A 12,813-nucleotide genomic window follows, 5' to 3' on the forward strand; every position below is an offset into this window, starting at 1 on the left:
TGAGGAATCGAGTCAGAAAATCTTAGTCTCTTGTGGAAGGAAAGAGACCTGGGGGCCAAGTCTTGTCACAGACAGATGGCCCCTCGCATCATGTCCACAATGCAAGAGATAACTATTATTTGCCAAATGAGTGAGTGAAGGATAATCACAAATATGCGAATAGTCCACACAAGGTGAAATATAGGGTCCGATTGTCCCATACTTAGGGACCATTTTCCTAATTGAGATTTTGATGATACTTCATTAATCTTAGAAATGGCTTGATACAAGAAGACCAACCACTTTAATCTTTCAATGGCTGTATCTCACATTTGCTCAGAGCCCTTCTCTCAGATCTCTCGATCTGGTCCACATTCTCAATTCTCAGAACACTGGTGGGCTGTGAAGGCCCAAGGTAAAGGTTACGGTCTCCCCTATCTCATGCCATCACGTTTTTCACTCTCTCTCTCTCTCTCTCGGGTGCTTTTGTGGAATAGAAACCTAATTTCAAGAGACTAGTTCTCATTAGAACATGACTCATTTGGATAGTCTGAAACCAGTGACTGTTGAGTTGTCTACCTATACAGGCGTTGAGACAGACCCTTAATCACTGTTATTTCATTTAATCCTCCGAAGTGCAATTTTGCCCATTTTAGGAGACGAGGAATTGTGGCCAGGGATACTCGTCCAAGCCACAAAGACAAGAAGGAGCAGAATTGGGATCCCACGTCAGGCTGAGCCCAGTGACTGTGATCTTTGCATTGAGAGCTAACAGCTGAGGTCAGATGGGGATGGACAGAAACGGACACCTTAACTGGGCCAAAAATCCAAACTGGGAAGGCTTTCAGATGGACGGGTGGGGTGATATCTGGGGGGACCTTCCTGTTGCACCTCAATTTCAACTGTGTTTGACCAGGCAGATGCTGTAGGGCCCTCTGGTGGGTCAAAAGCCCACTCTGGCCCTCCTTCAAGGCACTCTTTACACTCAGCTAGAGTGATCCAATGCAAGTCTGATGAGGTCAGTCCCTTGTCAGAACCCCTTGTCAGAACCCCCTGAGCACTGTCCATTGCACTCAGAATAAAGGCCTTGATCCCCACATGCCAGAAGGACCCACCTAGCCCACCCTGCCTACCTCTTCTCGCTCATCCCACCCTTCTGCCCATGCTCTCTGCTCTCCAGGTATGGGACATTCAATTCCTTCTTCCTGCCACAGGGCCTTTGCACATGTCATCCCTGTTCCCTGAGAGCCCGGGCCCACTTTGCTCTCGACCAAACCACCTTCTTCCTCTTTTTCCTGTCGCAGCTTAAATGTCCTTTCCTCAGAGAAGCCCCTTGTGATGACCGGGGTAGGCCCTCTGCGGTGCATTCCAGAACCCTTTACATTCATCTTTCGTGTCACTCATTACAGTTAGAACAGGATCATGGCCAGCATAACTGTGTCTGGAGAGTCATCTCACACCCTCACCCCGCAGAGGAGGAGACTGGGATTAAGTGACACCCGTGAGGCAGGATCCCACCCGTCTTGCTCATTACTGTACATCCCCCCCCCCCCCGCATCTGCTTTAGAACCGCACAGATAGGAGATGCCTAAGACGCTGGCTCTGCCTGTGAGGCAGGTAATCACAGAATCAGAAACTTGCTGTTCTAGTTTCGGACCCAAGGCCTCGGAGTCCCCAGCCACACTTACTATCTGATTTCCCCAAGCTGTACCAGAACCCATGTGTGAGGAGCTGGTGGAGAAACGTGTAGCGCCCATGTTGCCGGAAACCTTCTACTGCTCCGCGCTCCCCACCACATCCTAAGAAGCTGAATAGGCTACAGCTAACCTTTATTATGTGCCATGTTCTCACCAGTGTGTTAAGAGATTTTCATACAACCTAAGTCCACGCAGCGTGATCTTGTTCTACTGAAGTCAGTTCGTGTCCTTGCTCTGTTCATCTCCAGAGGCCCCATCTCACTTGCAGTAAAAGCCTAAATTCTAGGCAGGCCTGTAAGGCCCAGAGGACTGGCTCCTCTCTGACCGCATCCCCAACTTGAGCCTCCCTGCAGCTCCTGGAACACACCTGACCTGCATCCTTACAGCCTATGCACCTGCTATTCCTTCCGCGGGGACCCCTCTTCCCTAAACAGCCACACCTCTAGTTCTGACATCTGTTTCAAATGTCGCCTTCCCCAAGGGCTGCTCTGCACTCCCTTGGCCCCCTCTCTCACTACATTTTCCACTACCCCTTTGCAACACCTAGCACACTCCCACCATCACTTATCTGTTTATTCGTCTGCCTCACCCCCTTGGAATGGAAGCACCACGAGGCTGGGACTTTTGCCTATGCTGTTCCCTGCTGACTCGCTGCCTGGCGCGGACGGGGAGCTCCTCAGGTGGTTGTTTCAAACGTTCTCATTTCATCCTTACGTGAATCCTGAGGGGTCCGAACACTTCCCTTGCCACCTGTTTCTGCCAGGGTTACCCCCGCACCCCCCTGGTCGGGAGGTAGAGAAGAGAACAAGGAAACGCAGGCCTCCTCACATTCTGTGCTCACACCACGCCCCCCAAAGCCTGATCTGAAGCAGGTGTCCCGTCTCAATTTCCCGCTTCTTCAGTGGAACCCAAAGCAGGTTTCTTTACGTATCAGTAGTTTAGTTTCGGCTGCTCATGTGTCCATGAACGTGGTAGCCGGTGCCTCCATGTGCTCAGGACGGAGGCCCCAGTGAGCGAGGAAGGCCCAGCCTGCCAGAGCTCAGTGAGAAAGCACCCCCGCCCCCGACAATGGCCACGTTAGCTTCTCTCTGTCGAACCATTCTCCTGCCCATTTATTTTTCTAGTCTCAAATATAGATTCTGTTACCTTTCAAAATATGGGGCATTTAAGAAAACAGTGTTTTAAAATAGTGCTCATGGCTAGAACTGAGAGAGATTCTTTCATACCTCGCGGTCACAGACTCCAAGGGCGGAAGGGATGCAGCTCGGTCCCAAGTAGGAAAACAGCACTTTTTAAAACCAGGCGAGGGTTGTGTTCCTGCATACAAGACAGGTTCTGGGCCCTGGAGTAGCGGGAACTTGGCCGGTTTTCATTTCAGATGCCATTTCTCTGAATTCTTTCCCCATTCCATGACTGCTCAGAGCTGTCGTTCTCTGCTGCGAACATTTCACTTATGTTGATGTCCTTGTAGTTATCTCACAGTAAGTACCCAGAACATGCCCCCCGCTGCACCCCACCTCCGGCCCGGCCCTGAATCTGCTTTTCCATCCCTTCCCCTAGCCCCACGCCTTCGTCATTTCCAAAGTGGCCCCTTGTATGTGCAGGACCACCAATTTCTTCCACTTCACCAAAGCACTCTGCTTTCCAATCGCCCCTTCCTCAAATTCTCTCTTCACTCGTCAGGCAGACTTCTGCCTTGGTCTGTCAGGGAAGCCCCTCCCTCCTGCCACTCTTCCCGAGAGTCTGGAAACGTAGGAGTAATAGCAATATTGAAGTCGATGTCAGGTCCAGCTAATCTGAGCAGAGCTGATCCTGCCGCCCAGGTGCCAATGAGGAACACAGAAGCAAAGGGCAAAGACAAACACCCCACGATGTCACTGATTTGTGGAATCTAAAACACAAAGCAGCAAAACAGATGAACATTAAGGGAAGGGAGCAAAAATAATATAAAAATAGGGAGGGGGACGAAACATAAGAGACTCTAAAATACAGAGAACAAACTGAGGGGTGCTGGAGGGGCTGTGGTGGGGGGATGGGCTAAATGGGTGAGGGACATTAAGGAGGACACTTGTTGGGATGAGTCCTGGGTGTTATATGTAGGGGATGAATCACTGGAATTTACTCCTGAAATCATTGTTGCACTACATGCTAACTAACTTGGATGTTAAATAACTAACTAAATAACTAAATAAATAAATAATGAGAAAAAAACCCAAAGCAAACAAACAAGCATAACAAAACTCATAGAGAGAACAGTATGGCTGCCAGAAAAGGTGGGGGTGGGTGAAACAGGGGACGGGGGCCCAAGAGGCACTGCTGGGAATAAAATGAGTAAGTCCCAAGTCCCAAGGACATAATGTATAGCATGGGGACACTAGTCAATAAAATGGTATTGCTAAGAAGTAAATCTGAAAAGTTCTCATCACAAGAAAAATAAAATTTCGTAACTTTGTCGGGGGACAGATGATAACTAGATTTACTGCAGTGGCCATTTTGCAGCACATACAAATATCGAATTGTTACAGTGTGTGCTTCAAACTCATATTATACGTCAATTCTACCTCAATTTTAAAAATCTGGGAAAAAGTAAAGAAAGGAAAGAGCAAGGACCTTTTGTCTTCTGTGCTCCCAGGCGAGACTGTCAGAGTGGGCAGCTGCTTCTAAATAGACAAGGTTTGTGGCGCCTGGGTGGCTCAGTCTGACTTTGGTTCAGGTCATGATCTTACAGTTCGTGAGTTCAAGCCCCGTGTCAGGCTCTATGCTGACAGCTCAGAGCCTGGAGCCTGCTTTGGATTCTGTGTCTCCCTCTCTCTCTGCTCCTCCCCTGCTCATGCTCTGTCTCTCTCAAAAATGAACACACTTAAAAAAATAAAAATAAATAAATAGACAAGGTCTGGACTTGACTGCACACTCTGATTAGAAGAATTATCAGTGCTCTGTGTACCCATGAATTAATGCATTCCTTCATTTGGGCATCCAATAGTGGTTGAGAGGTTTTTTCCTTTGATTGCCAAAGGCTTTACAATCTGGCCTTCAAGAATACCCTATTCCATCGCAAATAGTCTTACAAGGTATTACATCCTATTGAATGGGGTTCAATTTGATAAAATTTACTTCATTTATCTGAACCGCCATGGTAGTTTCCAGCATGGCCAAGCACTACACTAAGGAGAACCAGCAAGGAATCCTATCAATTCCACTTCTTGCAGGTTAACCATAGGAAAGTCACATGACTTCTCCAAGCCTCAGTCTTCCTTATCCATAAAATGAGGGACGCTTACTGTCCTACTAACAACGTAATATTAATCTGTGTCCTCAGCAATCAACACAATGCCTGACACATACTAGCCTTTCCAAAGACATAGATGAAACTGAAAAGATTGTAGTTACATTGAGTCAGTGATAACAAAGGACGTTTTTGTTGACTCAAGCATTACAGATTAGGAAAGCCTTGTCCCTACTTAACAAAGTTCTGTGTATATGTCAAGGCCTAACTTGAATACAATTTTATCCATGAAGTGGTCCATTCCTCCAACCCCAGGATAGAAAGGAGCCAAGAACGTTGGTGTCTGGGACCCCAGTTCATACGCAGGCAGTACAGCCCACGTAAGTGGAGCTCATGAGAGCCACCATAAGAAGATACCCAGTGCAAGTACCCAAGTCTGGAAACCCAGGGCTCTGCCAGGAAGAGGAACAAACCAAGGACTCAGAGCCAAGAGGCCTGAGCGATGGAAAGCAGGAATGGAACAGATAGGATATCTGAGAACACAGTTGGAAGCAAGGAGAGATGGTGCCAAGGGTCCACTGGATAAGGACAGAGTCCCATCCTGAGTGCCTGAAATGTCCTCATGCAGTTGAACCATGCTGGACAGAAACCAGCCCATGCTTTTTCAAATCCCATAGCACCTTGCATCTCTCAGGTCACTACCCATGTGGTCTTTGTGGTTCCTTGAAGACGGCCATATGTTCCTCCCATACCAGAATATAAACTCTCTGAAGGCAAGTCCAGGTCTTACTCAGCTTTGTACCATCTGTCCAGCCCACACACAACGCCTGTCCCAATGGCTTGAGTATGGTCCGTATGATAAATATTTCTTTGTCACATTAATAAAAGCGTTACAGTCTTTGGTTTCAAATACGACCAAATAAAACATTGTCCAAAATACTATTGAAACTTTAGTTTACTCATTTGTTTTATCATCTGGGTCTTGAATTTCCCCCTTATCCTTGAGAATTCCACAGCATGCCCAGTTTTCCCATCTAACAGGACCACTGCTCATTTGACTGTGTGTTCCTACCATTTGTTGCGCATGGTGGCAAAATGGCTGGCTGTGGGTCAGAACCTTTTGGCACCTGTTCCAGAGTGTGGAGTTATGGCTGAGAGGCAGGTGATAAGCTGGGACTACATTTCCCAGCTCCCCTTGCACCCAGGTGAGGCCACATAACTAGTTCTCATCAAAGCAATGTGAATACAGTGGATGGCTGTCACTTTAAGGCCAGGGCTTTTAAGAAATTGATTGGGCTTCCCCACTCTCATTTTTTTTCCCTTCGCCATCTTGAAGCAGAGGACTTTGAGGTTCTGTGGGGTGGGAGAGCCACAAGATGGCAGCCTGAATCCCTGAGTGACCACATGGAGGAACGTCTCTTGCTTTCCCCATTTAGATGGGCAAGAAGGCATTGCGGTATGGGAATCTGGATGCCTGAGTCGCCACATGGGGGAAAGCCTCCTGCTTTCCTCCTATTTAGTCTATTACACGGGCACGAATACATTTTAGTTGCATTAAACCATTGGAATTTGGCATTTAATGGTTTGGTTGTAACAGCTAGTGTTACCTTAGCTAATATGAGTACCCACTATATGCCAGGTGCTTCCCACAAATTATTTTACTGAACACTTGTAATATAGCCCTACATGGTAGGTGCTACTGCTGTCCTTTTTATTTTCCAAATGAGTAAACTAAGACACAGATGGGTTAAGTTACTTAGACAGGATGTCACAGCTAATAAGTGTTGGAGCTGGAATTTGAGATGTGTCTGGCTCCAAAGGCTATGTTTCCTAGCCTCACTGCTCCCCCCCGCCCCCTTCCCCACTACATCATCCTGTCTCCTGTCCATCAGTGATCTTGGACTGTCTTTGAAATCCTTTTTAAATTAGAGATTTCTGCCCTGATTCTGACCTACCCTTTTTAAAAGCACTTGAGATATATGTCTCCCTTTGCTTCACAGATCGCCTTCCATCACCTGGAAGAATTATGTATTCCAAGCCCTAGAGTGTTCTACAAAGGCCTTAATTTCTTCCTCACCTGTTTTGACACAATTTTTTTTATTACTAGAATTGAATTCTTTCTCTAAGGAAATATTTCAGCTTATTACCGCTTGGCTTCTGATTTTTCACCAGTTATAAAGGGTAAAAAGAGAATTCATTATGGGTTTTAGGTGGGGGGCAGGAAAGAGAGTGGGGAAAAGAGAGGTTATATGAATTCATGAAATCCCACCTGTTTCTTGCTTGCTTGAGAAAGTCTCTCGAAACCTTTGTACTAATTCTCAGGCACTTTGTTGATAAAATTTATGCCACCCACAGTTACATCTGTGTTAGTTCTGTTTCTTATTTACTTTTTGACTGAGGTGTAGAAAAGTCCAAATGACTTATCCAGAGTCATATCTGTGTTAAGGGGCAGAACTAGAAAGCAAATTGTATCAACATGAAAAGGAATAGAAAGAAAGGTCAGCATAACCTCATTGGTGAAAAGGAGCTTAAAAAATGACAGGGGATTTTTTTGTTGTTATTTATCTTTTCTCTTTATATATAAAATGACAGTTATCCAACTCAGGAAGAAAAAAAATGTAGGCAACCCAGATTGTTTTTTCAAATCATTCAAACTAGCTCCTTTAGCTATTTGGACAGTAAACTTGGACAGTAACTTTGGACATATAACCTAAAATGTATATAATTGTGCCCTTCTTAAAGTATATTCCCTGTTCTTGATGCCTCAAGACAAACATCAATTATTGAGCTGGATTTTTCCGATGATGCCTCCGGAGAATACTGAAGAAAACAAGGCTGTTGATCTCTGTACTAAATGTCCTCAAAATGGTGTCTTTTATTGGTCCAGTACATTCCATGAGGGCTGAGCTTTGGTCTCTGTTGTTCAATAATGTAGTCCAAGCACCTAGACCAATACCCGGCACGCAGTAGTTGCTCAGTAAACATTTGTTTAGTGATTGAATAAATGAATGAGTATTTTGCATCATAATCACTCCTTCTCTTCCTTTTATATCAGGTCGTTTGTAGTCACCTTTGCCTTAATTTGCTATTTCTAACCTGTTGTGGGTTGAGAAGCTTAAGAAGAAATGCTATAGATAGATAGATAAGAGAAATTATAAGATAACTCAATTAAACTTTTAGAACTTTCTGAAATGATGGGAATTTCTCTGTTCACTGCTTACCACTAGATACCTAGTTGAACAATGAGTTCAGCTAAGGAACTAAATTTTAAGTTGTATGTGATTGTAATAAATTTAAATTACATGTAAATAGCCATGTGTGGCTAATGGCTATTGTACTGGCCAGCACAGATTATGAACAAGGTGCTAAATTAGAGTCAATAAGGACTTGTCTTAAGGCCCTGGGACCGATGTTTTGAAAACTCAGTAGCCAGAATTTTTTGTTTTAATTTACTTCTGCCTAGTCTAGGCAGACTTGGCTTCCACATCTAGGTCTAACTCCAGCAGACCTAGACATGGCAGTGGAGTGAGAGTGATTTGGCTCAAGAGGGGACAGTTCAGCCTTAGTGATAATGCTAACAGGCAAGGATGGCTGATCATGAGAAGAAGGAAGGCTCTGTCACAGATACTCCTGGTGCCAGGGAAACCCAGCGAAATCCAGCATGGTGTGAGCCCTTCCATCCTGGTCACTCAGAGCAGGGAGAGGACAGGCAGAATGTCCTTGGAAGCCCAGGACCAGTTTTTCCAACACAGGGCTTTAGGCAACAGAATTGGCATAACCACTCTTTTCTGTCCCTATCCTAAAGGCAAGTTATCATTTTAATGCAGCCAGGAATCTTAGGGTGTCTTATCTGACTGGGTATGGAGCATCCATGTCCTGCAGGGATGACTTGGTGGTTTTCTGAGTAGGAAAGAGGCAGCTCTGCTTGCTGGAAGATTCCACCCTTGGCATCTTTGTTTGAGGAATTCACTAGAGCTAGAAGAGCCTCAGCAATTTAGACCTCAACTATCTCATGCCACATTCAAGGTCTATTGTGTTCAGAAATGGTATCTGCCTGTCTCTATGCAGGAGAGCAAGTCTCATCATAATTGATCATTAAAGAAAATGACATATAAAGAAAATTTAAAATACTTAAAAATAAAAGCTTCTGAAGTTAACATCTTGTTGTATTTCTACCTGCTGTTTCTTTATGTATAGAGAGAGTTTCCCCTCTCAACCTAGCTCTAAGCATTTTCTAATCAGTGTCTTGTTTTTTGTTGTATCATGAGCACTTCCCTTATAATCATATGGATTTAACAAGCGTCATGTGTAACGTCTGCAGAGTGTTCTGTTAAGACGAGTTACTATATTCACTTAATCATTCCCCTCTTGAAAGACCTTCGTTTTCCAGCCCAGCCCTTTTCTAAATTATGATAGCAGATAACTCTGGGTGCAAAGGCTTGCCCTCTGCCAACACGCTAGTCGGGGGGGGGGGGAGGTCCTTAAAATAGAAGCATAGAAGAGGGATTTCTGAGTCCAGGATCATGAAGCCAGGGAGCCAAATTTCAGGGTGGACCAGCAGAGCCAAGTTCATGAACTGACGATCGTGACCTTATTGGTGTTCCGACTCCCCGAAATAAGACCTCCTTTTGCCCAGGATTGCTTGGGCCAAAACAGATGTCCTGGGACCCAGCACCGACTTGTTGAAGCAGGGCATCCTGGGTCGAGCTTGGGCATCTGGATTTCTAACAGTCTGTCGGTGACGGTTTGCTTTTGAACACAGGACCTCCAGGTGGGAACAAGTTTGGAAAAACGATTCTAGCCCTTCTGTTTATCTGTTGCTATTAAAACTGCAGACAACAGACTGGCCTATTTCTAGCCCTGCCCCTTGGCAAGGGGAAACGACCTCACGACCTCACGACTGCAATCAGTTTGATTCTTTTTGAAGCGTTAAGTTCAACTTTTTTTTTTAATTATCCCACATAAAGATATGGAAATTGAGATCCCACTGATTAAAAGCCCTGCCTTTACCTTACCTGATCTTTGAGAGTTAGCCCACCCCCGTGTGGATTGCTATTCTTTTTCTCAGTACTTCCCTTGCTGAGCCCATTTACAGCTTCCTCTGCCAAGACTCTGAAGTCCTACTTTCTCTTTACAGGAGGGTAGTGAGAAGGTCTCATCAGTCCAGTTACACATCTCAAAGACTTCACCAGAGTTTTAGTAATATAATGTTACACTTCCGCTGAAGGAAAGCGTTTGGGGAGCCACGGATGGGGTCCTTCAAGGAGGAAAGGCGAACCTGGCTCGAACCCAGGATGTGCAAGAACACTCAGGCCTCCTTCCGGCTGCCTCAGACTGAGTGTGCTCCCATGGTGCTCCTTTTATTAGGAACAACGAATTCACACAGCCCCAAATTGAGAAACAGAGATACAGAAACGAAGTCAAAAGCGGAGACCGATTTTGGAGTGTGCAGGACTTCGGGCCAAGTTCTGGGTGTGATCTGGGAGGCTGCCACCCAATGGGATTCCAGAGAAACATCTTGCCTCCCACATCTTGGCGTCAGGTCAAAACCTCTTTCTCAAAGGAGGCGCTGAAAAGGCGTCTGAGTATTAATTTGTCTGTTGTGAGAGGTTTTAGTGCTGCCATAAATCACTCCAGATCACAAACAGGGCTTCCGTGGAGGTGTCCCTAAGCTCCTTGAACTTGGTAGGACCTGCAAAGAAGAAACTTCCACCAAAGTCAGGAAGAGGGGGAGTCTGACTACAGGCTGTCTTTAGTCACCTGAGGCAGAGAAGAGACAATGGCCCTGGTCCCCCCAGAATCACCCAACGAAAGTGAATCTGACACATGCGGGGTCCTGGAAGTTGAGAGATTTTCAAGCAAGTGCTTCTCAAACACAGAATGTGTTGAGTCCCCTGAGGCTGCGGCTCAAGGTTAAAGGGTCCAGGTCAAGAAAACACAATATGCAGTTGTTTCTGAGAGGCTGCCTTTTAACATTAGATGAACAGTCAGCTGGATCAGGTGAGAAAGGTATAAAATTGAGATGGCTAGTGCGGAGTGGTGACCTGGCCAGGTCATGGCTGTAACTTCAAAGTAGTTTGAACTTGAACTTTGAAGTTGCTCCACTCTTGTCTCCATCAATATTCAGCCTGTGCATGGCCTGATACAACGAACCCAGGCCAAGGTCCAATTTATATGTCCTTGCAGATGAAGAAAACAAAGGCAAGGACAAGCTCTTGTGATATAGCTCATTTTTGAACTGTATATAGTTATTTCAGAGAGAAAGAGAGCATGAGCAGAGAGAGGGACAGAGAGAGAAGGAGAGAGAGAATCTTAAACAGATTCCATGCTCAGTGCAGAGCCCAACATGGGGCTCAATACTACAACCCTGGGATCATGACCTGAGCCTAAATCAAGAGTCAGGTACTCAACTGATGGAGTCATCCAGGCATCCCTGACTTTATATTATTAAGATGTGCCTTCTCTCTAGCGTGTATGAAAAAGGCCTAGAGAAGTCCCAGCGCTAATCACCTAAGATTCCAGGGTAGTCCAGGAATCTGTGATGTTAACAAGCCCCTTTCTCCACCAAGTGATTCTGACATTGGTGGTTGAAGGACCTACTGTGACCAAGACCCTCTGCCAGAGCCCCAAATAGAACACTTTTAGCCACGGTTGAGCAGCTATGAGGTAAGTTCTGTGCTCCTAGGGTGAAAAGGCCACGGCTCCCTGGCCCATCTTCTGGAATGAATCACCTAAGGAGGACTGTGTATTTGTTCTTTGTGCATACAAGCCAGTGACTCAATTCTGGCAGCGGTGTTCTGGTAAAATGGCCCTTGCTGGGCCTCATAAGCAAAAAGACTTAGTCAAATGTGCTAATTCAGCTGGCTGATGATAGCTGACTCATTCTCAGAGTGCTCCTTATAGATTGTATAATTGTTCCCAAATATTCATGCTCTCATCCCCAACCTCACCAGAGCTTCAGCTAAGTAATATAAGCCAGTAACAGAATATCAGTAACATAAACAAGAAAGAAATGTGTATTGTTTTAAACCAATAAATGACTGGGAATGTTTGTTACCGTAGCCACAGCTGGCTAACACAGCCTGGGCCTTGATAGGCCTGTAGAAGAATGCAGGTCATTTTTACCCAGCATTACCCTGTTAGGCCTACTGTGTGCTAGGCATTATTCCAGGATAACTGTGCAAACCTTACAAACACAGAATCTGAACCTGCCACTCAGCTTTATCTTCTTTTGCTGTGGAAACAAATCATGTCACTTTTCTCCTTAGACCCTTTCAATGGTGTTCCGGCTAACTCAGAATTAAAGCCCGAGTCTTTTAGCATGGCCTGGAGAACCCTGCAGAGTCTGGCTCTTGTCTCCTCTGTGACTTCCCTTTCTATACCCCTCCCCCCTCGTCAACTGACTCCTCCTCAACTAACCTGTTTCTTGAATAAGCCAAGTGGGCCTCTGCCTTAGAGCCTTTGCTCATGATGTTTTCTCTTTCTTGACTCCTGTTCCCCAAGATACCCCAGGGCTCATGTCCTCCATTCCATAGCCTTTGCTTAAATGCCACCTCCTCTTTGAAGCCTGCCATGACTACCTAGCTGGGATTGCAACCCTCTCCTGTTATTCCACTTGCACCTCTCCCATGCTATAATTTTCTTCATTGCACCTGTCATCAGTCTATATGGCAGATAATCTATACCAGCAGGCCTCAGAATACAGTGCCCAAACCCCTGAAGGTCTCCTGAGCCACATCCAAACTATTTTTGTAAGAATCTTAAGATGGGATTTGTCCCTTCTGTGGTGTTGGCATTTGCACTGATGGTACAAAGGTTGTGGTGGGTGAAATGCTGGCACTTTCACATGAATCATGTCAGCGGCACCAAGCTTGTACTGCTGATCACTGTATCTCCTCTCCCCCCTCCAGT

The sequence above is a fragment of the Hyaena hyaena genome, unplaced genomic scaffold (assembly GCF_003009895.1).
Source record: "Hyaena hyaena isolate Hyena2069 unplaced genomic scaffold, ASM300989v1 scaffold_55, whole genome shotgun sequence".
Taxonomy (NCBI): Eukaryota; Metazoa; Chordata; class Mammalia; order Carnivora; family Hyaenidae; genus Hyaena; species Hyaena hyaena.